A 26568-nucleotide genomic window follows, 5' to 3' on the forward strand; every position below is an offset into this window, starting at 1 on the left:
ATGAATGTAATGACCATATCATTTCCAAAGGACAGTGTTCAGTAGCACTCTTCCCCATCCTCTGGCTCTTACATCCTTTCTACCAACTATCCCCTGAGCCTTGGAGTGGGTGATAGGGATGTCTCATGTAGTGCTGAACACTCCACTATCACCCAGGTCTCAGCACTTTGATGAGTTTTGAGTCTCCCCAGTATTCAATACCATGTGTAAAAAAGGAAGTATTTCTTGCCAAAGGTGAGGGCAGTGCTGATCTCTACATAAGTATTTAGAGGACAACTTGATGAGCACAGGATTATCTAATTAGCCAGATAACAAATAGTAGCTTCCCATGTTTCCATTTTTATTTATTTATAATGTATCAGATTTATCAGCTCACTTATTGAAAATTTAACAATTCTACCTTTTATTCTAAATGCAGTGTTACTTTATTTTTATTTAACAATGACAATTGTGTGCAATTAATATTTTCTTTTGCTTTTTAAAAATATGTTATTTACTTATTTGCCTTTCCCTTTTCCTTTTCTCCTTCCTTCCATCTGCCTGCCTGCCTGCCTTCCTTTCTTCTTTCCTTCCTTCCTTCCTTCCTTTTTCCTGTCCTTGTGTGTGTAGGGTATGTGGTATATGTGTTGTGTGTGGGGAATGCACATGTGTATGAAGACATGTCACTCAGTTATCATTCGCCTGTGTATTTCCTTGAGACAGAGTCTCCCCCTCAACCAAGAGCTGCTATCTGTCAGCAAGTCCCAGAGATCCTCTGACTTCCCCCTTGGACTGGAGTTATAAACATGTGTGGATATAATCAGTTTTTCTTCTCCTTCTTTTCTTGTGTGTGTGTGTGTGTGTGTGTGTGTGTGTTGTGGTGTGTGAGAGTGTATGCACATGTAAGTGTCCATGTGGCACCACAGGATCTGAAAGCCTGTGATGGCTGGAATGGAACATCTAGTGACTCACTCCATCACTCCCCACCATTTAAATTAATTAATCAATTAATTTGAGAATAGATGATAGATTGAAAATAGAGATTGATAGATGATAGATAGATAGATAGGTAGGTAGGTAGATAGATAGATAGATAGATAGATAGATAGATAGATAGATAGATAGATGGGTAGGTAGATAGATAGGTAGGTAGGTAGATAGATAGATAGATAGATAGATAGATAGATAGATAGATAGATGGATAAATAGATGGTGAGTATGAGCACACAGGGTCCCCCTGACACTGCAAATGAACCCCAGATGCATCCATCACTTTGTTCATCTGCATTTAGGTTGGTACTAGGGAACTGAATGCAGGCCATTAGACTTTCCAACAAAGTGCCTTTAACCTCTGAGCCATTTCTCCAGTCCTGTTCCATGGTTTCTATTTGACCTGGAGTCTTTTACTAATCCTGGAGCATGCAGTTTTGTCATAAGCTCTAGTGATTCTAGGGTCTCTGCTCCCCACAAGAATAGGGATAGACATATGGTCACACTGAGCTATTTATGTAGGTCCTGAGGATCAAAATCCAGTGGTCTCTTAATGCTTGCATAGGGAGTACTGTTAACTGCACAGCCATCTCTCCTGCCTCATGCCAGTCTTTTCCCTGAGTCCTGGGGAGTTGAACTTGGCAGTCTCTAGCCAGAAAGGCTTTTATGGCTATGCAGCGGGTACTGTTAACCTGCCGAGTTATCTTCCCAACTTGGTCCCATGGGAGTTTCCAAAGTAGTGAGAGTTGATTCCAAAAAAAAGAAGTAGCATGCAGAAATTGCACATGTGTCCTTCCACGTCCAAGTAGAAGTAGCTTCCATCTCCCAACTGTGCTGAGACACATGTCACACACAGCTGGGGCAGGTGTTGTGGACGCTGAGCCAGGGACGTGAGAAATCTGTCACAAACCATGAACAACTCTGCTTGTTTCCTTCCTTAAGTCAGTTAGCCAACCCACTCACGGTGGAAATAGATCCTGAACACCCACTCACAGCACGAGTTCCTTCCTCACTGAACTCAGTTGTGGAAACGGTGGCGCTGTTTTATGTGCAACAGGAAGCTGCGTCCAAGCAATTCATTCGCATGGAGTTCCTGCCTCACGGAAGAACAGGTTCTACCTACAACAGCGCAACGAATGTCAAAATGAAAATCAGCAGTTACGACATCACTGATACTTGAGACCCATTCATTCTACGATCTCAAGGCTGCCAGCTCCCACTTGTCTTCTCAAAGTTTTCCTGAAGAATAAAGAGAGAAATTATTATTCTCATTTTTAAAGACGATGAGGGCCGGGAGTGGTGGTGCACGCGTTTAATCCGAGCACTTGGGAGGCAGATGTAGGAGGATTGCCATGAGTTCAAGGCCACCCTGAGACTCTATAGCAAATTCCAGGTCAGACTGGGCTAGAGCGAGACTCTACCTCGAAAAAAAAAGAAAACAAATAAATAAATAAAGATGATGAGGGCAGGACTCAGAGAAGAACAGTTATCTTCTTAGGAGTTCTTGACTATTTTATGACTGAGCTCTTCATGCCATATTATCCAAGCCAGGTGAGCTTTCTAGTATACCAAAGGCGACTTCCAAAATAAAGTGCTTTTAAGGTACTAGAATATATTCATCGCACTAAAGAATTAATTAACTTGATAAATATAATACATAAACGGTAGCTTCATATGAAGGCATACTGTATTTGATTGCATTCACCCCCACCATCCTCTCTTCCCCTTCCCACTCCCACTGATACCCTTCTTCACCAGTAGTTTCCCTTCTACTTTTCTGTCTTTCTGGAGTTTTGAGGTTTTTTAAAAAAATTTTTTGTTTATTTTTATTTATTTATTTGAGAGTGACAGAGAGAAAGATGGAGGGAGAGAAAGAGAGAATAGGTGTGTCAGGGCTTCCAGCCACTGCAGATGAACTCCAGATGCGTGCACCCCTTTGTGCATCTGGCTAATGTCAGTCCTGGAGAATTGAACCTTGAACCGGGGTCCTTAGGTTTCACAGGCAAGCCCTTAACTGCAAAGCCATCTCTCCAGCCTGAGTTTTTTTTATTGAGAATTTTAGTAGAACACATCTTAGTTGATGGACTAGTTCAATATACCTTCATTTTCCAAGACTCTAGGCCTTGAACAGTCCTATCTACATTGTGTTTTCAATTGATTTTACTCACAGAATGTGGTAATGGTAAGACACCTGGGAGATGCTCTGTGTGTCAAACAAGCATTTTGTCACCTTTGCTGTGACAGCCATCCTCCAGTCCTTCTCCTAGAAGTCAGTGTCACTGTCCCAGAGGGCTCATTAAGCTCTGTCTCCTATTGATTCGGAACCATGAGAAGGACACATTGGCCACAGGGGTGGTTCAGTCCAAAAACTGCTTGCTGAACAAGCATGAGTACCTGAGTTTGAACCCCCAGGCCCCCAGGGTGTGTGGCTGGCGAGATGTCTCAGAGGATAAGAGCACTTGCCATATACAGCCTGAGGGCCGTAGAAAGCCCAAACCTGCCAGAAGTGGATTCTCAGAACCCATGTATAAAGCTAGGTGTGACCACACATGTCTCTAATCCTATTCCACAGTGGGCAGAGGACCACTAGGATTCACTGACCAAAAAGGGAAGCCCTGGGTTGAGGGAGCGATCCCGATCCACTTCTTAAGGAAACATGTGGATGAGAGAAGTAAGATGGCATCTAAACGTCTCTTCTGCATGCACACACACAACACACACACACACGGAACATATATCTATATACACATGTGCATATAACACACCACGTACCACACATCATATACCAAACCATACATACTCTGCACACACTAAACACAGAAACTGGGTATGGGGTACATGCCTATAAGCCCAGCACTGGGGAGGTACAGACAATAGCTTCCATGGGGCTTGTTAACTAGGTGGTCTAAACAAATAAGTGAGATCCAGCTCCAAGGAGAGATCCTGTCGAAAAAAAAAAAAAATGAAGTGATTGAGAAAGACATGCCCATACCTGTACACGCATGTGAACACACACACACACACACACACACACACACACACACACACCAGGTAACACATGCCAAAAATGACAAACTCTAAAACACATTTTAGAGTTTAAAACAAATTTTCCTATATTTAACATGTGGGTTTTTTTTTGGGGGGGAGGGCCATATTTTTGAGGTAGTGTCTCACTGTAACCCAGGCTGACCTGGAACTCCCTTTGTAGCCACAGACTAGCCTCAAACTCATGTTGATCTTCTTACCTCTACCTCCTCATGGCTGTAGCTACAGAGATGGCTTAGTGATTAAAGTGTTTGCCTGTCAAGGTGAAGGACCCCAGTTCTATTCCCCAGGACCCACGCAAGCCAGATGCTGAAGGAGTTGCATGTGTCTGGAGTTCGTTTGCAGCGGCTGGAGGCTCTCGTGCTCCCATTCTCTCTGTCTGTCTCTCTTTCTGCCTCTCTCTATACATATCAAATTAATAAATAAAACAATAAATACAATAAAAATAGATAAATAAATCAAATATATTTAAAAAAAAACCCCACCTGGCTGTTTGCATCTATTTGTTTATTGAAGAAAAAAATAAAGCCTATGCCGAGTGCTTCTGGTACGTCTGGCGTGCTCCTGTCTGCCAGCATTTTCTGTGGGCATTCGGTACAAGCGCACCAAAGGAGATCAGATTTTCTATGATTACAGCAAAAACGTCTTATTTTCAGAGAACTTATTTTATGCTATTCCTTCCCTTGCTTTCTCCCTCCTTTGTATATTTTATCGGCTTTCATTTCTTCTCTCCTTCCTTCTTTTCTGTTTTTTTTTTTTCCTGCTCTTTTTTTCTCCCTTCCTTTACATGCCATCCTCCCTGGGTTCTCTCTTCTCCCTCCTCTCTTCCCTTCCTCCCTTCCTCTTTTTTGTACTTCTTACCTTAACTTCCCTTTTCTTCCTTCCATCTTCCTCCCTTTCTTTTTTCTTCCTTCCTTCCTCCCTTCTTGCCTTCTTCCCTTTGCTCTCTCTCCTTCCATATCTGCCTTGCTCTGTCTCCCTTCTCCTTCCTTCCTCCCTTCCTCCCTTTTCCCCTCTTTTCCTTCTTCCCTCCCTCCCTTTCTTTTCTTTCTTTCCTTCCTTCCTTCCTCTCTCTCCTTCTTTCTCTCCCTCTCTCCTTCTTTCTTTCTTTCTTCCTCCCCCTGCCTTCCTTCATTTGCTCCCACTCTCCCTCCCTATCTTCCTTCCCCCCACCCAATTTCTTTCATTCTTTCCATTGCTCCCTCCTTCCTTCCCTCCATATCATCCTGCCTCTCTCCTTTCTCCCTTTCCTCCTCCCATTCTTTCTTCCTTCCTCTCCATTCTTTCATCCTTCCCCCTTCCTTTTCTTCTTTTACTTTCTTTTTCTTCCTTCCTTCTTTCCCTTTCCACCCTCCTTTCTCCACTACCCTGCTCTCTCTGTCCCTCCTTCCCTCCTTTCTTTTATCCCACTCTCATTACATCTATCCCCTGTTTCTTCATGGCTCAATTCTTCAAAGCACAAATGATGATCAACGATGTCTTCCACAGAGAGAATTTGAATATACACAAGTTCCATCTCTAATAGACCAAGAAGTGAAATTGACTCATGGATATGTTAAAAAGTCCCCTCATGGTGCATTTGTATTCATTTTAAAGAACACTCAAATATTGTTTTTTGGTTTGAAAAATACTTTTCTCATACTCTCTATCATTTAATTTCAGTGTTGTAAGGCAGGTATCATGACTCTTTTACAAATGAGGAAATTAATGTTCCATGGTTGGCACTGTAAATTTATGTTGTTACCAGTGGTGGGAGGAGATTCAGGCCCAGGATTGCCATGGCAGTCTTGCGTTCCACCCACTGCTCCTGCTGTGTCCAGAGAGGTGCCTGGGGATCAGGTGGAACCAGTGTTTGGTCATTTCCTTGACGGTTTCCCAGGTGGAGGTGCCTGTTAAACAGCAATATCTTACATGTGTTTGTGCATGCATGTGTGCATGAATGCTTGTATGGGGATAGGTACATGTGCCTGCAATGTATGTGTGCATTTGTGCACAGGCAAGATATTGATTTTGAGTGTTTTCCTCAGTCACAGCCAACCTCATATTTTCAATTTTATTTGTGTGTGTGTGTGTGTGTGTGTGTGTGTGTGCATGTGCACACATGCATGCTTGCCAGCCAGGGTCTCTTGATACTGCAAACCAAAACCAGACACCAGTGTCACTTTGCATTTATCATACTTGAATGGCTTTAGAATCGACCCGGTGGTGGCAGACTTTGCAAGCAAGTGCCTAGCCACTCATCTTTATTTTAAATATTTATTGATTGACAGAGAGAAAGAGAGGCAGATAGAGGGTGGGTGCACTAGGGTATCTAGTCACTGCAAATGAACTCCAGATGCATGCACCACCTGTGTATCTGGCTTATGTAGATATTGGGGAATTGAACCTGGAACTTTGGGCTTTGAGGACAAGTGCCTTAACTGCTAAGCCATCTCTCCAGCCCCTAATCTTTTTCTTTAAAACAGGTTATCTCCTTGAACTTAGAGATCTCCAATTCAGCAAGACCATCTAGCTACCAGGACCCAGGGATTCTTCTCTGTATGCCTCTCAAGAGAGATTAACTGCTAAGCCATTTCCCCAGCCCCCAGCATATGTTCTTTAAAATGAATGTAAATGCATCATAAGGGAACCTTATAATAATTTCATAACTAGATTTATCTTCTTTGTCAATTTGAGATGGAACTTCCGCTGAAGCAAGCCAGGTTTCAGCAGTGATGTGATGTGGATGTCAGAAATCAATGCCTAATTCAGAAATGTCTTCCTATATATTAGGTGAAAAATAAGGTAATAAGCAGCATGTAGCATATGATCCCTTCTACACGAATCACAGTAAGTAAACTCACTAACACCCATGTCAACATGCATATATTAACAGACATGAGATATAATTAAAAATATATTTATTTGAGAACAACAAACAAACAAAGTGGGAGAGAGAGAGAGAGAATGGGCACACCAGGGCCTCCAGTCACTTTAAAGTAACTCCAGATGCATGTGCCACCTTGTGCATCTGGCTTACATGGGTACTTGGGAATCAAGCCTCAAACCAAAGCCCTTGGGCTTCACAGGCAAGCACTTAACCACTAAGCCATCTCTCCAGCCCATGAAATAGAAATTTTTTTAAGGCATGTGTCACCATGCCAGGCTGCTGAATATTTTTTTTTTTGTAAGAAAATAGAGAGAGAGAGAGAGAGAGAGAATGAGAGAGAGAGAGAATATGGGTGCACCAGGGCCTCTAGCTGTGGCAAACAAACTCCAGATGCATGTGCCTCTTTGTACTCCTGGCTTTATTTGGGCACTGGGGAATTGAATCTGGTTCCTTAGGCTTTGCAGACAAGTGCTTTAACCTCTGAGCCATCTCTCCAGCCCAGAAATGTTGTTAAAGATAGGTACGTACAGATAACCCTTTTACAATGAAAAATTGCTAAAATCATGATTAATTAGGAAAGAGATAGCTGTGTGAAGACCAGGCTTGTATTCCCTACGGCACCCGCTCGTGTTCTGTTGAGATGATCTCAATGTGTATGGGTACTGAGATGGTTTCGTCATTAGGTAGGTAAGTATGTATCTTGTTTCTCTTGTTTCAGAGAAATGAAGACTTTAGGCATTTTTATTTAAGGGTTGAGAAGCAGATGAAACTGGGTAAAATGCATGCTATATAAGCTTGAGGACTTGAGTTCAGATCTCTAGTGTGCACACGGGGACACACACACACACACACACACACACACACACACACACGCAACCTCATTACAAACCTACTATAGATAACCTTGCTCTTTCAGCTCCCACACAGCAGTTAGGAAGCACATATCAGCTGCTCAATCTGTGGATTTTTTTTTTTTTTTCCTATAGTGCCTTGGCAGACTTAAGACACAGATCCTGGAAAATGTCACCACAGATAATGTAGAGGGTCTGGGGAGAGAATCATGCCGACACGTACAGCAGGGTGGAGGGCCCCGTGGGAAGAAGTACAAAAGGTGTGATGATGAAAGCCAGGTTCCCTAAGGAACCAAAGTGTGCAAAACTTGTTGGCAGGACCTCATTCCTTTTATTTTCAGTCCTAGTTGTCTGAGCTGAGGTGAGTCTTTCCGAGCAGGGATACTGTACTCTCCTTATCACACCCTTTGCTAAGTAGAGAAAATGAAATGGCATCCCAACAGTCCCAGAGGGAAAGCTAGATGCATTAAATCAAGATAGAAGTTTAAATCCTGGTGTGTGTGGGGGGCTACATGAAGATGGGTTAAAGATGCTTGCTTGCAAAGCCTACCTGCCTAGGTTCAGTTCCCAAGCCACTCACATAGGCTGGACACAAAAAGTGGTCCAAACATCTGGTGTTCATTTGCAGTGGCAAGAGACCTTGGGCACCTACACAAACCCTAGCAAACATACACACATGCAAATAACTAAATAAATAAATTTTAAAAACTGCTTGCTGAGGAGAAAGATATAAGTAGATCCCTAAGGTTTGCTGGAAAGCTAGTATAACTGACATGGAGAACTCTACCCTCTCTAAGAGCTGAGGTGATCGCTCCTTGGGTAAAGACACTTGCTTGCAAATCCTGTTGATACAGGTTTGATTCACCATTACCCACATAAAACCAGATGCACAGAATGGCTCATTTGTCTGGAGTTTGTTTTCAGTGGCAAGAGGCCCTGGCATGCCCATGGTCTCTTCCTTTCTCTCTCTCTCTTCCCTCTTTCAAATAGAATGTTTAAAAAAAACACTGCGTAAGAGAAGGGACATATATGTATAGAACAACACCCAAGGTTGTCCTCTGGCCTCCACACATTTATGCACCTTCACTCATGCATCTGCCCACACATGAATGTGCACACATACATGCACACACATATACACAAAAAAATCCCAGTACATTTATGTTAAGATGTATGCAACTTTCATTCTTTTCTTTTACGGGGGTGTTGAGGTAAGGGTCTCACTCTAGCCAAGGCTGACCTGGAATTCACTATGTAATCTCAGACTGGCCTCAAACTCACAGTGATCCTCCTACCTCTGCCTCTAAAGTGCTGGGATTAAAGGCATGCACCACCACGCCCGGCCCAGTTTTCATCCTGTATCCCCATATATCCATATTTATTTTTGTATGCACTGGCACTTAAATTTGCTTCCTGTGGGATGGAAATATGACTCATAATGGGCAAGAAAAGACTATTCATTCTATGTTTTTACAGTTGGCTTTCCTTGGCCTCTACTGACCCAAACCCACATCACCTTCTATGAGGAGGTATGTGTCTAGCTTGAGAACTCTGAACAGTGAGTCAAGGAGAAGCAAGGTGGAAGGCCTTTTTATGGACATCTGACAAAAAACTAAAATAGAAAATAGATCACACCACCTTTTTTAGATTCTTGCAGAAGACAATTTTCCAAAAATTTCTATTGTTTTGACTCTTCTCTCAGCCCAACAGCCACAGTTAGCACCTGAATTTAAACAACGGTCTCCTGAGACACCACTGCTTGCATGCAGTGGAATGTAGAGAAGTGAAGAGCAGAAGTGATTTGAGTTCAGAAGTCACTGCTTGTATTACATTCATTTCTGAATACAGATGTGGGCAGAAAGCTTTCTGTCATTTGAATATGAATGGGGACGTATGCATGTGGACTTTAGTTGGACAAAGACCACCCATCCACCTTGGAGAGTTCTGCTTGGGAGTTAGTCTGTAGCATTGTAGTGTGTGTGTGTGTGTGTGTGTGTGTGTGTGTGTGCATGCAAGAGAGAGAGAGAGAGAGAGAGAGAGAGAGAGAGAGAGAGAGAGATTTCTTCAGTGTAATCAGAGGTCTTGGAATGATCTATTCAGGCAATACAACACACACACACACACACACACACACACACACACACACACACATTGTCCATGCATGACCTTCACTAGACTATTTTGGGAGTACAGTACTGTGTAATGTTACTTATAGAATATTCTTCACAGAACTGTGACACATTTTCACCTATTTTGGGCATATTACCTTATAACAAACTAGCTGGTGCTTCAAAGAACTAAAAATAACCATGTTTCTATTTGCTAAGTCAAAAAGAAGGGAATGTTTCACAGTATTTAGGAAAGTGTATTCTTTTATCTCCTGGGATTCACTCCCAAAATCTCAAGAGTAGGTCAAGATTGAGAGCCAAGACCACACCAGTGGACAATGGAGAGAACGTAGAGATTTCATAGCCATGCTAAGATTTTTCTCTGATCCTCGGGCCCTTGGGTTTGAAGGCTGCTTGGAAACAGAGGGTGAGAAATACTTTCTGATATTGAGAGAAATTAGAAGTTAGAAATTTCAGAGAAGTTCGAAGACAGACACAAAATACTGTCTCCTTCCCACCTCTCATTCCATTCCCTCGCTCCCTTCCTTTCTTCTTCCCACCTTGCATTTCATTCCCTTCCTCCCTTCTTTTCTTCTTCCCAACTCTCATTTCATTCCCTCCCTCCCTTCCTTTCTTCTTCCCTTCCTTAGATTTCCATGTTAAATAGTTTATAAAGGCTGGATAAAATCATTGATTTTCTCTCACCTAATCTGAAAATATTACCCACCAAATACTGTCTTTAAAAATATTTATTTAATAGAGCGGGGTAAAAATATTTATTTAATAGAGCGGGGGGGGCGGGGGATGGATGGAGGAAGGGAGGGAGAGTGGGAGTACCAGGGCCTCCAGCTACTGCAAACAAATGCCAGAAGCATGCAATACCTTGTGCATTTACTTAGACGGGTGTTAACAGAACCTAGGCCCTTAGGCTTTGCAGGCTAGCATCTTAACCACTAAGCAACCTATCCAGCCTCCATTAGTGTCCTTAATAACCACAGATATGAAAACCTGTTGGATTTGTGAATACTATACAGCTTTTGTTTATTCATTTATTTTTCATTTAGACAACATCTTGCTAAGTAGCCCAGGTTGACTCTGAATTCCATGTACTATATCCCTAGACATATGTGACATTACCCAATTCTACTAAAATTCCTTTTTCTAAGAAAAAAAATACAGAGATAAAAATTTTGGGGTGAAATCATTGAAAAACAGTAGAATTGTTTTTACCTAAATGAAAATTGGTATGTTTTTATTCAGTAAAAAAGTAAAACAAAGTTTATCATTTTAAAATAAGTGCATTTTAGAGGGAACTGCTGTCACATGTGGGTGTTCATGGCTAATGTAGTTAGTATGCAAACAGGACTTTCAAGGTAAAGGAAAATAGCTGTTTAGAACATATCTATAGCTGAGTGTGAGGCTGAGGCAGGAGCATTGCAATGAGTTCAAGGCCAGCCTGAGTAACACAGTGAGTTACAAGGTAGCTTTGACTAAAAGAATGAAAACCTGTCTCCAAAAAAAAGTAAATACATCAAACCATAGCAAGTATTCATTATAACCATGTGAATTATTTGTTACCAGTAAAAATGAGATAAATTATTCATTTTCTCTCTATATAAAAATCCCATATCAATTAGAAATTAATTGATGGAAATTCATAAATTAATAGAAATTAATAAATACAGTTGAAAACTTTGGTGGCAAACAAGTCAATGTCTGTTAACTCTCTTAATAAAGGTAATGGGAATATATATGCATATATGCATGTATATCACCTTAAAGTAATTACTGCTACTATTTATCAAAAAAAGTTCCTGTGGAGTGGTAATAATACAAAACATTAGAAATGATAACAGCTACCAAATCTATCCTTCATTTGTTAACTTAGAAAACATTGTTGTAGAATTTTCTTGATTAATCTGGAGCTTGAGACTCAAAAGGGCACTCTCAGAGTTCCCCAGCATGAGCTCACACAGCGCAGACCCACACTCCATATTAACTTCATTCTTGAAGACCCCAAGTACAAGGGCTTCCTCCAACATGATCTTAACTTTTACGACAGTTCACATTTTTAGGTTTTTTTGTTGTTGTTGTTGTTTTGTTTTTTTGTTTTTTCGAGGTAGGGTCTCACTCTGGTCCAGGCTGACCTGGAATTAACTCTGTCATCTCAGGGTGGCCTTGAACTCATGGCAATCCTCCTACCTCTGCCTCCCGAGTGCTGGGATTAAAGGCGTGCGCCACCACACCCGGAGACAGTTCACATTTTTAACTTTAATAAAGATGAATTTTCTTGACTTCTTTTAAGATTTCAGAGAACAATTATTAAAAAAAAACACATTCTTCTTATATGTACACTTGTCCTTGAACTGACATTTTATCACTACCATGATGATTTTAGTTAAACAACAACAACAAAAATGTGCATCCATTGTTCCTCACGGAACAAGGGGATCATCTTTGGCACTCACGAGGCACTTTTGTGAAACCCCTGAAGACTGCAGCTTAGGTTCTGAAAAAGCCCCTGTCACTGGCCTGCCAGATGCACTTGGACCCCAGGGACGGATTCCTCCATGAAGTGAGAGCAGAAGACTATTATGCGCTCACTCTGACTTAGGACATTTGGGGTGAACTGTGCTTGAGTGCCAGGGGAACCCCATGGGACTTTGGGCCAGAGCTCTCTGCTTCTGGTACCAACAGCCTCTTCTCAGAGTCCTTATGAAAAAAAAAACAAAAATCTTACAAGGGCGCCTCAGAAAGAAGGCTCTCGAACAAAACTGTAAGTAATAGCCGCATTTCAAGGTGAATGGAAGGTGTTTCAGCCCGGGAAGGCAGAGCGCCCTGACAGTCCTCAGTGAGAGCGGGGCTTCAAGGACAGCGACTGAAGACGGTGCTTTGGTCCAGCGTGTTGGACCTGCTGTTTGAAGTCCTGGTTAAAGCCTGTCTGTGTCTGTCTTCCCCTATCCTGGAGAGATATTCTAAGAGGAATACCCCTCTGAAATTCATGAGGGTTCTGGTGTTTCCCTAATCCCAGCATCTTTGATGGGGGGAGGGCTCACACAACATAAAAGGCAGGAGCATGACAAAGCAGCAAGGAGATGTGGTCAACAGCTGGCTGTTCTCCACACCTCAGTGAGGAAGATAATGCTCTTCTAAATTCTCCGTGGACTGAATTATGGTACACCCCCATTCTTATGTTGAAGCTCTAAGTATCTCATACATGGACAGAGAGAGAGAGAAAGAGCGTGGAAAGGAAGGGACAATTTAGTTTTACAAAAGGACTTTAGGAAGTTGCCCCATTCAGTCTACATGGTGTCCGTATAGAAGGAGATTATTGGAGTGGAGAGATGGCTCAGCAGTTAAGGCATTTGCCTGATGAACCTGATGTCCCTGGTTCAGTTCCCAGTACCCATGTAAAGCTGGATGCACAACGTGGCGCATGCGTCTGGAGTTCGTTCGCAGTAGCACTGTACCCTGGAGCTCCCATTTTCCTCGTCTCTCCCTCTCTTTCTCTCCTTACAAAGATTTTTTTTTTTTTTTTTTTTAAGGAGACAACTGGGCTTGGGAAGATGGCTGTGCCCTTAAAAGTGATTACTTGCAAAGCTGCCAGCCTAGGATCCATTTCCTGGTAGCCACACAAAGCCAGTTGTGCAAAATATTTTTTTCAAGCATAGTATGTTGGTACATGACAGTAGTCTGAGCCCTTCAGTGACAAGATAAGAGGATCCCCAGTGCTCACCAGCAGGGTAGTCTAGCCTGATTAGTGAGTACGGGGTTCAGTGAGAGACTTGTTCATAACATAGGTGATTAATAATGTGGTGAGATGCCTGCTTTTCATCTCTGTCCTTCTACATGCACACATACAGAGCTCGCACACACACATACACACACACCTACACATCTGCACACATGCACCCACAAGCATGCAGACAAATACAAAACAAATCTATATGCATACACAGTTTAAAGGGAGATAATGACTTCACCCCAGAAGTCATTTCACTAGTCTATGGCCATAGCACCCTGAATGTGCTCCATCCTTCCTCTGATCTTGGAAGCTAAGCAGAGTTAGGCCTGGTTAGTACTTGGATGGGAAAAATGATTTCACGGGACACATGTATATAATGCATCGTTCTGTATATCTCAGATATGCATAGTAACAATCATTTTTGAAAGGGTTTTTGAAAGGAGGACACACAGGGTGGCTCTGGGAATGTGACTGTAGGGAGGACAGACAACAGAAAACAAAGGAGGTCTCAGATGAAGTCGAACCAGTGAACACCTTGGACTTGGAGCTATCCATGGAAAACAAATTTTAAGGAGAAAATCAAGTAAGGAAAAATGTAAACAGAGCCTCAGTGAAGTATGGGACTATTAAAAATGACCTTATATTCATTATCTTCAGAGTTCTGGAAAGAAAAGAGACTGGTGAACAAAATGTTGGTTAAGGTAGAAATTTCATAAAGTTTACAAATATCAAAATAAGGAAGATATTTTTTTTTTAGGTGGCTGTAACTACTGGAGAGAATCAAAACTTGTCGAGATGCTGAGAAGCAGTGACAGTTGAATGCTGAGCAAGAAATGTGACGCCTCTACTATACCCTCCAAGGCTCAGGGACCATTGTGGAAGATGTGATGGAAAGAATGTAGGAGCCTAAGGATGAGGAGGATTGCTTTGGAATGTGATGTTTCAGAAACAAAGTGGTCATTGCGTTTGTGGATCTCACACCAGCTATCATTACCTACACAGAACCTGCGTAATATTAAGTCCATCAATATGTTATCATGGATGATGGAAGAGGACAAAACAAAAGACATCAAAATGGAAGATCAAGCAGTTGGAAAGAAGAGGGGTGTTCAGTAGAGAGGGTGGGGGAGATGGGCAAAGGGGGTGCTGGGAGAGGATCATGTGAATTCTTATATAAAATTTTAATTTAAAACATTACCATGAAAAACACATGTCAAAATGTGACTAGCCTTTGTAAGCCTAATCCCAATCATGCAAGGGAATATCACTTACCCTGCAGAAGAACCCCTGCCCCACCATCTGCCTTTGCCTTCCATGAAATCAGTACCCGTGCTTCCCCAGGGCCGTACTGTACTTCGACTGCTAACACCACAACACACGTGTCTTCTTACAGACACATGCTTATTAAATATGTTAGTGTCTGACTAATTTTATGGGTTGCTGCATATGTCTGCAGTCCGTTTAATTGCTGTATAATAATCCACTATTTAGATATGCCATGATTTCTTTATTCACCACAATATTGGAGGGAACTTAGTGGTTTTATGCTACTCTGTTCAGTTTTCAGCATGTCTCAATGAATCTGAAAGTTTATTATCTTTTATTGTATCAGGATTTTCCTTGTTTCATGTACATTAAACAGTGACAGCTTTTGTTTGAACATCTCCTCCTACTCAGATTAGATAACACACTTGATGTTGATTTCCAGGCTGTGGACAAAAATACAGGTTGAATCCTATAAAGTATGTCTACATAATCTCCAACTTTCTAAATCTCCCATTCAAAGCATTCTGCTGAGTTTTTGTTTTTTGAGTTTTTGTAGCATATTTATTCTTTCCATTAGCTCAAATTTCTACCTCCACTGAGAATAATATAAAAATCTATTTTTATACAAATATATGTGCTATATAAACACAAATTACACCACTTAACAAGTCCAATTAAAAACGAATTACATCCACCTTAGTCCTTCTTCCCTTTGAATATGCTGTTCAGGTGGGTTGTATTTTTAATAGACATTTAGAAGCTGATAATTAATAACTTCTTCCAAGAACATTATAAGCTAAATGTTTTTAATTTTAATTTATTAATGACAATTATTTGGATCCTGATCATATTATATTGTTGTAACTAGTAGAAACAATAAGAAAAAGAAAGTGAATCTCAGCTCTTCTTCCTGAATTGTATTTAATAAAGAATGACTGCGTCTTAAAGAGCACAAATAGCAGTTCCTATAAGCTCTAATTGAGCAAATCACCAGTGCATTCCTGAGATCAAACATCATCGATTCCTAGTTAGCCATGTGGCAGAATCAATTTCTTCTGTTGTATCAGGGAAAACTGGAAGATATAATTGTTTCTTCATGAAAATATACACTATAGGAAATGTGCCAGAATAAAACACCTCTCTTTTTTCTGGGCTTGTATAAATCCTGGGTGATCTAAAACTTTATGCAATCTGGGCCCAGTGGTGCATGCCTGTAATTTCAGCACTTGGGAGATTGAGACAAAAAAATGACCGGTACAAAGCCAGCTTGGATTGTAAGTTTGAGGATAACCGGGGCTTCATAGTTAGACCCAGTTTCAAAGAAAGAACAACAAAAATTGTGTGTGCTTCAAGTTATGTGAGTGATGGATTCTCCAAAGCAGTGTTGTATCATGTTCTCCAAGAAAAAAAAAAAAAAAAATATATATATATATATATATATATATGTATATATATATATATTTTTTTTATATATATATATATATATTTTTTTTTTTTTCCCAAGGGTAAATGAACCTGTGAAACTTTTTGCCTAGCTGCCTCACAAATTGAGACATCTCAATAAACATAATTTGGTGGTTTTCACGTCCAGTACCTCCACCCACAGGCTCATGTGTTCGAATACTTAATCCTCAGATGGGGCAACTGTGGGGAAAGGTTGCAGTATCATGAGGAGCTGAAGCCTCGTGGGAAGAAGTGGGTCACTGGAGACGCTCCTTGATGTGTGATAGCCAGCTCCAGACCTGTTCTCTCTCTCTTGCTGCAGTGAGACATGGATTTCCTGTACCAGCCTACCCTGTCTTCTCCACCATGATGAAACATCCTCTTAAATTATAAACAAAATTTTTGCTTCTGGTCAGGGATCTTATCCTAGCAATGCAAAAGTGTGTGATGCACATCATAAATGGAATGGTCCACCACAGCATAAAGAAACTGCTTCATATCTGTGCTGGGCAGATGTGGGACGACATTAAGTTGAGTCAATTCTAGTAGCCTGAAGGCTTACCTATATATAACATGGTACTATTTTCCCTTTCTTCCACCCCTCATTCCCTCACTAAAGGAGAGTTGGGCTTTACTGATCCATTTTAGGTTCTTGGTAACTGGAAGAGCCAGTTTCATCATTATTCATGATGGGCCACCTTGGAAAGGGAAATAATGGAATTTCGTTGGGCGGGTGGGGATGAACAAGCATCCAGCTAAATGGCTGGCCCTAATGTCGCTGGAAGCAGTTGGCAATGCCTGCTTTTAGGATTGCTGACAGGAAAGTAAACTGGTTATGAACCCACCAACATTTCAACATGGAAGACAGAGGAGGACAAAACGAATGAGACAACAAAACAGAAGATGGGCTACCTTGAAAGAGGAGGAGGCTCCGGGGAATGGAGCTGAGGGAAGAAGAACAGAGACAGACACTGAGGATTCCCAACACTCAGCAAAGCAGAGATTTAGAGGCTCTTAAAAACTCATTACTGAAGTAGACATAAAATGCACCCACCAGGGCTCAGGGAATTTTGCGGAAGAAGGAGCAGAAAGATTGTAAGAGCCACTCCAGCTCCCACAAGGCATAACCCATAACCCCATGCGGAATCCCTGCATCCCCAATGAGGAGGATTCCCAGCAGAACAGGGGCAGGGATGAGGAAAAAGAGTACCAACACATGATGTATCCATATGAACTATGTTGTTAATAGTAATAATAATTTATATAATTTTTAAAAAGTAGGTGATGGGAGGAAGACAAGCTCAAATTACAGTATGATTATGTATGAAAGTTCTCAATAACAAATGTTTTAAGAAAAGAGAAGTAGCAGCTGTAGAAGGTCATCTATGGGAGCCATGGTGCATGAAAAAGCTCAGTCTAGCTCTTGATGGGGGAGGAATACTAAGCAACACCAGTGGCCATGGCATGTCAAATCATGACTAACCCCAGAGCCTTTGTGGAGCCTAGGAAGCATCTAGAGGCTGGTAAAATCACCAGGAATATACAAGGGTGCCCAACCAAGGCTATAGTGCAGTGCATGTGCATACATGAAGGTCAAGGCCAAGCTGGGTTTATCTTAGCCTGGGCTGGTGAGGTGTCAAAGGGACATGATGCCAGTGATCTTCCTGCCTGTCTCAGGCCCTCAGTCACTCTAGCAGATATCAGCTGTTCTGTTACATCCCCCCCCCTCCTTCTCTTCCTAAATCTTCCCTCCCTCCCTCTCTTTCTTCCTTCCTACCTTCCTTCCTCCCTCCTTCTTCATTGCTTCCTTCCTTCCCTCCTTTTCTCCCTTCCTTCCCTCCCTCCCTCCCTTCCTTCCTCCCACTCTTTCTTCTTCTCTTCCCTTCCTTTCCTATTTCCTTTCCATTGTCCCCTTCCTCACTTACTTCCTTCCATCTTTCTTCCTTTCTTTATTTCTTTCCCTTTTCTTTCTCTTTGTGTCTTTCTTACTTTCTTTATTTTCTTTACTTCTTCTGTAGAGGACATTGAACCTAGGTCCTGCACATGTTAAACAAGCAGTCTACCACTGAGCCATGCCTGTTGTCCCTTCCTTCAGAGGCCATTTGTATTTTTTGGGACAAGTTTTCTCACTGGACCAGAAAATGACAATTAGGCTGGACCATGTGACTGGTCAGCCCAGGGCATCTGCCCATCTCTACCTCCCCAGCATTGTAATTACAAATATGTGCCACCATCCACAGCATTTTTATTTTTATTTTTCCTATGGATTTAAGTATGGTCACCAGGCTTGTGAGGCAAATACTTGACACACAGACTCTGTTTTTACTCTTTATTTTAAGACAGGGTCTCACTAAGTTTCCCAAGTTGACTTTAACTCTGTACTCCCAGATGGGCCTTGAAATTGCAATATTTTTGCCTCAGCCCCCAAGTAGTGAAATTATAGGTCTATCCATCAAAAGAGCAGGCTCTTTTCTTCTTTTATTGTCTTTTCTCCCACCATGAAGCTCCTCTTATTTTCTTTAATCTAATTTTTGTTATAAGTCTTTGGTATAAATGCCTGGCTATGCATGAGTCTTTGAAAAACATAGTGTTGTTTTAAATATGTTTATATGTTTTGGTTTAATTTTTTTTTTTTCTTCAAGGTAGGGTTTCACTCTAGCTCAGGCTGACCTGGAATTCACTATGTAGTCTCAGGGTGGCCTCGAACTCACAGTGATCCTCCTACCTCTGCCTCTTGAGTGCTGGGATTAAAGGTGTGTGCCACCATGCCCATCTTTTTTTTTTTTTTTTTAGGTTTTTCAAGGTAGAGTCTCACTCTGGCCTAGGCTGACCTGGAATTCACTATGTAATCTCAGGGTGACCTCAAACTCATAGCAATCCACCTACCTCTGCCTCCTCAGTGGTAGGATTAAAGGCATGTGCCACCATACTCAGCTTAAAGCACCAATTTTTAAAACTGGAAACTTTGCTTTTAAAACTTTTCTATTTAAAACTATATCTTTTTGGGTTTTTAAATCTATGCCTTTAACCTCCATAATTACCATGCTATGTTCCTATAGTTTACTCTTGACTGCTAGAATGTTCTACAGCTACCATACTTCACCTTTCCAGTGCTTAGCCTGCAACTCCAGATTACCACAAATAATGTTTGAAGAAAAACCATACTTGACCCAGGAGAGACACGTGTTTAATTTTTTTTATGGGATAAGACCTCAGCTTCATGATATCAAATGTTCAGAGTATGTTCCACCAAGGGTCATGCATCCAAAGTGCATTGTAGTTTTCCATTTCATATTATCCTAACAGTATTTTGTAATACTTGACATTTTTATTCAAAATATTTGTCAAATCTGAGATACATTTTATTGTTTGTTTACTTATTCGACGTACTGAAAGAACTTCTTGTCATTCAAGCTCTCACTCATTAGAAAAGCCTTCTACCATTTCAGTCTGTGGGTGGAGGGAGAGCTTGACATGTCTTTTAGTGGCTTTCAGTGTTTTCCTGAGTGTCCTATCTATTAGTCAGTCATTTCTGCAGGGTTCTGCTCTTTAGCTGGGAACTCACTCAGCCACAAGGACCCAGATGAGTCTCAAGCTTTGTCATTTTGCTCCTCTGTTATTGCTGTGTGAGATAGGAGTTTTTTTCCATTGATATAGAGACTCAGTTTCCCCAGTTCTGTTTGCTTCTTACTATGTCAGTATTACCCATTGTAATGCATTGGTCTCTAACATGTTTTGACATTGAAATAATGGGCTTCACCATCATGCTTTAATTTTCTGAATTTGTCTTAGCTTCTATAAAAAGTTTAAGAAGTACTCAAACTCTCTCTCTCTTTTCTAACAAAAATAAGCCTTGAAACATCTGGAATGTAAACTGAATTTGTAGACTCCATTAGTGAGCATTAACATTTTTATAATACTGTGTCATCTGTTGTTTTTTCTCCACATTTAATTTTTATCTCTATGTAAATTTAAAGTATTATTTTCTTTGTGTGTTGGGACATATACATAAGGTGTATGTGTTTTCAGGTGCTTGTGTGTGGGCAAGACAGAAATTGATACAGGGTATATTATCCAATTGATATCCACCTTTAATTTTTTCCTTGTTATTGACAGTTTCCATGCTTACAGACAATAAACCACGATAACACCCTTCCCTCCCCCACTTTCCCCTTCAGAAATCTACACTCCATCATATCCCCTCCCTCGCTCAGTTAGTCTCTGTTTTATTTTGAGGCCATCATCTTTTCCTCCTATTATGAGGATCATGTGTAGATACCTGGAGCTCTGACTATCTAAACTAGCTTTCTGGCCAGGCCCAGGAATCCTTCTTTTTTGCCTTCCCAGTGCTGGGATCCCAAGCACATGTCAATGCGCCCAGAATTTTTATGTGAGTGCCAAGGACCTGAACTCAGATCCTCATGCTTGTGTGGCAACCACTTTACCCACTGAGCCATCTCCCCAACCCCAGAAGTGTATTTTTCAAAGTGGTTTCATAGCACTTAATGTATTCTGATATGTTCTCATATTTTTGTTTTGTGTGAAATTATACTTTATTTCCTACTAAATTATGAATCTTATATTTAATATATTAAAATGTTATGAATATGTCATTTGATTTGGGGCAACCATTATTTATATAACTAACCCATTTATTCTATTGAATTTATATAGACTTGGCCATACATGCATACATGCTCACAAGAAAGCGTTTTCTGTGACTGTCTTCTCCTTCATTTCATTATTTTGTTTTTCTCTTCCTGATTCTCTCATTGATTGATGCTGGAATCATTGTTTCAAGCAATAATTAGTACAATGAACTGTCAGCTTTCCAGGATTTAAGCAGTCACAGGCAGTGGTTTAGGTGGAATAGGAAGACTGTTGCAGGCTTTAATTCGTGTGTGTGTGTGTGTAGAGGATGTGTGGTGTTGGGGACGGTATATGTAGGTAATTCATAAAAAGTTTTGGGTCTGGTCTTTTACTTAGCGGTTTTGTATAATATTTTCTTATGAAATGTTAAATTGTATGAATTTTTATTTATTTATTTTTTGGTTTATCGAGGTAGGGTCTCACTCTATCCTAGACTAACCTGGAATTAACTCTGTAGTCTCAGGGTGGCCTTGAACTCATGGCGATCCTCCTACCTCTGCCTCCCGAGTGCTGGGATTAAAGGCGTGCGCCACCACAGCGAAGAAGTCATATATATTGCATTCAGTACTTCCTGCATTAATTACATTCACACATGCTTTGTCATTAAATTGTTCTTTGTATTTCTGGGATAAACTCTGTTCAGTTTTGAAATATTACTACTTCATGAAACTCAGTCTTGGAATTTACTTAGAGTGTTTGACTTTATTCTTTTAAGTGAAAATATCATTGCTTAATTTTCATATGTCACATTTATAATTAGTTTGTATTTATCATCATGAATTAAGAAGGGAGGATTTCTATTCTATGATGATTGATATAAAATTAATATAACTAGGTAAGGTCTCCTGGGATACTTGATAGATAAAGAATGTGTGGTGTTCATGAGAAGTGGGAATTGGAATGTGTACATAAAGAGGAATTGATAATATTCAAAGTTTTAATTTTTACTTTTTCCAATGAATTATCTGCTTTCTTAATCATCAATGCGAGCATGCTTTTTTTAAAAAAGGTTTTAGTTAAAATTTCCAAAATAATAGTAGGCAGTAATTTATGGTTATAATTTTTTATTTTTTCAAGTATAAACTAGTGGACTTGATTTTTCCTAAATAACTAAAGATGCAAACTCTATTCTTAACACGTGTAACATAAAAAAAGCATATTGTCAACTTAATGGAGCCTGGAGGCTATAATTTACCAACCTTCCTATTAGAAATTTTAACATATTAATCACCTAAATTTTAAACTCTCTTTTGAATAGTTCCAGCCCCTGCCTCACATCTGAACTCAGTTTGCATTCGAGACGGCTTTGTGTCCCTTTGTGTTCCTCATACATCGTATAGAATGTCAGAGATGCAATGTTGTGTGGAATAGTAGACACTGGGAGGTAGAGTTCCTTTCTGAGCACAGGTGTGCTATTTTTTTTTTTTTTTTTTTTTTTCAATCTGGGCCTTCAGTATGGGAGGTGAAGTGGACCTGGCTCTGCCTTAACACAGGTTTGGAGTAGGTCATGAACCTGACTAAGTCTTAGGCGGGTCTCCAGTAGGCCAGTAGACTCTGCTAAGACTCAATGCTGGTTTGGAGACTGTCAGTGTTTTATGTCCCCAAACTTCACCAGCTGCTTCAACAACCTTAGTGATGACCTGTGTGTGAGGCTGAAGACGGTCTTCCAAACCTCAGCTGCAGGCAGCTTTATGATTCCTCCTTGGTCTTCAGAAAATACGCAGCCTTTAGTCCCGAAGGCAGAGGTAATGGGATCGCTGTGTGTTCGAGGCCAGCCTGAGATTACTTAGTGAATTCAAGGTCAGCCTGAGCTAGAGTGAAACCTTATCTCAAAAAACCAACCCTTCCACTCCCTGCCTGCAAAAGAAAAAAAAAAAAAATAGTGCTTTTCTCCAAGCTCTGACCCTCTCTCTGACCCTCCCCCGTGCCAGGTGTTCCCTGATGAAATTGCTTAGTCACTGTTGATTAGCTCTGACCCTCCCCCGTCCCAGGTGTTCTCTGATGAAATTGCTTAGTCACTGTTGATTAGCTCTGACCCTCCCCCCGTCCCAGGTGTTCTCTGATGAAATTGCTTAGTCACTGTTGATTAGCTCTGACCCTCCCCCGTCCCAGGTGTTCTCTGATGAAATTGCTTAGTCACTATTGATTAGCTCTGACCCTCCCCCGTCCCAGGTGTTCTCTGATGAAATTGCTTAGTCACTGTTGATTAGCTCTGACCCTCCCCCCATCCCAGGTGTTCTCTGATGAAATTGCTTAGTCACTGTTGATTAGCTCTGACCCTCCCCCGTCCCAGGTGTTCTCTGATGAAATTGCTTAGTCACTGTTGATTAGCTCTGACCCTCCCCCCGTCCCAGGTGTTCTGTGATGAAATTGCTTAGTCACTGTTGATTAGCTCTGACCCTCCTGTTTCCCAGGTTGCTTCCTGGCTGTGGGTCAGCTGAAGGTTGGAGTGGTGCTGAGTCCAGTATTTCCTGGGTTCTGCTTACCCGCTGGCTATAGACAGGTGTTGGCTATTTTGGGAATTGAAGGATGTTTCTCTCCTCCTCTTCTCCTGCTGCTCTTCTTGGTTCTGTTCTCACTTCTGACCTCAAGTACGACCTTTTTTTTTTTTTTTTTTCCATTTCTCCCCAACTGCACCAAGCTTTCACGAAGATTCTAAAAATAGAGATTTTTTGTTGCTATTGCTGTTGTTCTGGGGGGGGGGGCGGATTTTAAAAAAGGCCAAAATCAACTGTGGGGAGAAGTTTGAGGAAGTCTTCCCTACCCCCCAGGTATATACCTTAGGGAGCATGTTCTTGATGCTTTCTCTAAACATCTGGTGGGAGTGAAGAAGAAACAGCCTGCTTGAGAATGCAGACTCTTCAATTGCTGAGTTCATTAAGGATTGCTATGAAGTTGGCATATTTAGATTTTCTTTTTATCATTTTAGAGAGAATGAGAGAGAATTGGTGCAGGAGGGCCTTAGCCACTGATATCTAATTCCAGACACTTTCTTGTACCACCTAGCAGGGATGGGTGACCTCGTGCTTCCATCATCTCTGTGCATCCAGCTTATGAATGGGATCTGGAGGGTAGAATAGGGGTCCTTAGGCTTTGCAGGCAAGCGCCTTAACCTTTAAGCCATCTCTCCAGTCCTGCAGATTTAGATTTTATTTTAAAAGACAAGGTCTTTTAGTTCAGACTTGTGTAAAACTGAACCCCTATAGATCTGAGGACTACCTTGAACTCCATGCGCTATGATTACGCCACTTCCTGTTTTATGTGGTACATGGGATCAAGCTCACGACTTCCTGCGAACCAGATAAGCATTCTACTGACTGAGCTACTTCCCAACACCATTGCTGGTGTTTTCCTCTGTGCTCACTTTCAGATGACAACCCTCTGATAGGCTACAGATGCTCAGTGTCTCAATCTCATGGATAATTGCAAGAAAATACCCCAAAATTTACAGTTTGTCCATCTTTTTATATTGCTGTAAAGATGGGAGTGCCTTTCTACCATTGGACATCCTTAGGCATTGAGCTCCTAACATCATCATCATCATTATTATTATTATTATTATTGTATTTCTACTTGGAGACTGGGGAGATAGCTTAGCAGTTAAAGGTGCTTACTTGCAAAACCTGCCAGCCAGAGTTCAATTCACCAGATGCCATGGAAATCCAGATGCAGAATGTGACTTGTGCATTTGGAGTTTGTTTGTAATGACAAGAAGCTCTGGCTGGTGGGTCCATCCAATCTCTCTCTCTTTCTAAAGTAAAAAAAAAAAAAAAAATACATTTTATTAAAATGAATTTCTGGTTGAGCTGAAGTGGAAAATGATATGTAATTACCTTAATCATATTGAGATCAAGGACAGTGAATGTTCACACAGGAGTCTTATGCCAGCTCTTTTGGCCACCATACAGTCCCCATCAATGCATCATCTCCTCTTAGTGTGAATAATCCTTGGAGAATCATAAGAAAAGTTTGGCTTAAGCATTGTATTTGACCCCAGTTCATGAATGGACATCTCTAGAGAATCATTGCATCTTTCAAGTGTTATAGTGGAGGTCACTCAAAAGGTTCAAAGCTGAAAGGTATCTGCATCTGCTTTCTTAGCCTTTGAATCTGGTTAGTTAGATCTGGAAGGCCTGCTCACCACTGGGTGCCACGATCCCAAGGAAGCAAGAAAGCAGACTCACACAGAGAGGAGAACTCTACAGCAAAGTCTTAGGACTCCCTCATCCATTCTGGCCATCGTGGGATGATTTCACAGCAGGGATATCGGGGTGGCTGTCACTTCCTGTCTCTTTTTGTGTCTGTCTCTTCCATTTGATCACTACGTTCTTGACAAAAATAAATGGAATCACTTGTTATTATGAAATACGCAATTATGTAGCTCAGGTTGACCTCAAACCCAATATGCAGCTGAGGGTGCCTCTGACTTCTGAACTTCCTGTCTCTATATTCATAGTGATGGGATTATAGGTACTGGCCACAGTTACAGATTAATGGGGTGCTGGGGATCCAACCCAGGACTGAGTGCATGTGAGAAAAGCATTCTGTCAACTGAGACACAACCAGAGCTCTGAGACTGAATCCTGATGGTTTTCACATCCCATTGTCAAAGCAAGGCCCTATCCATCATGAGAATATGGTCACTATTAGTTTATGCCATTTAAGAAAAAGTAAATGATAAATCATTATATTTCTCTCCCCATTTCTATTAGACCATCAAGGAAGAGATTGTTTATTTTCTTCCTCTTATTACTACTACCACCATCTGGCCTGACCTTTCTTTCCTTCCCTTCCCTTCCCATCCCTTCCCTTTCCTTTCTCTTTTCTCCCTCCTTCCCTTCCTCCATTCCTCCCTCCCTCCTTCACTCACTCTTTCCTTCCTTCCTTCTTTCCCAGTGATTGAAACTGGGGCACTAGGCATGCTAAAACAGGTGCTCTACTACTGACCACATCCTCTGCCTACTGAACAGCTAGCATAACAGGCTTGAGTCACCAAACTCAGCTCACTCTTTACTCTCGACTATACAGTGTTGAATATGGAACATTACCAATGTTTAGTAAATATTTATTAATCAATATGCATGCGTTTAGTAGTGGGTTAATAAGTAGTTACTACTGGAAGTAGTCTGTTTTGACAAACTTCCTGTGTTTGCTCAGTGTGTAAGTTTGGACAGTTTTCTAGACATATCATCTGTGAGGAGGCGCAAGTCTAATTTGTGTTTGTTTGACATTGGAATGGCTGTGTATTCTTTCATTCTTTTCAACACGTGTTACTTCTCCAGACAGAATGACTTGTTACCAGAACAGCTGTGTACATTACCTGAGGGTAGTTGAACCAAGAAGGGAGAAACTCAGGACAAGGCTGTGCACGTCAGGGTGTCAGAAAGAAGTCATTTACAACTTCCAGTATGCAGCCGTCTGCTCTCATTAGCTGCAGTGCTGGTAGAACTCAGTTCTACTTCCCTGGGCTTTCTCCACAGGCCAATTTGACAGCTCATAAGAATACTTGATAGCCAACTTATTGGAGGTAGATATGAGAAAAGTTGAATGCAGCATTTATTTTATGTGAATTTGTAAGCTCGTAGGAAAAAAAAAAAACAAGAAATATGCCCTTGAAATGCT

This window comes from Jaculus jaculus, chromosome 17, assembly GCF_020740685.1.
Source record: "Jaculus jaculus isolate mJacJac1 chromosome 17, mJacJac1.mat.Y.cur, whole genome shotgun sequence".
In the NCBI taxonomy this organism is placed as follows: Eukaryota; Metazoa; Chordata; class Mammalia; order Rodentia; family Dipodidae; genus Jaculus; species Jaculus jaculus.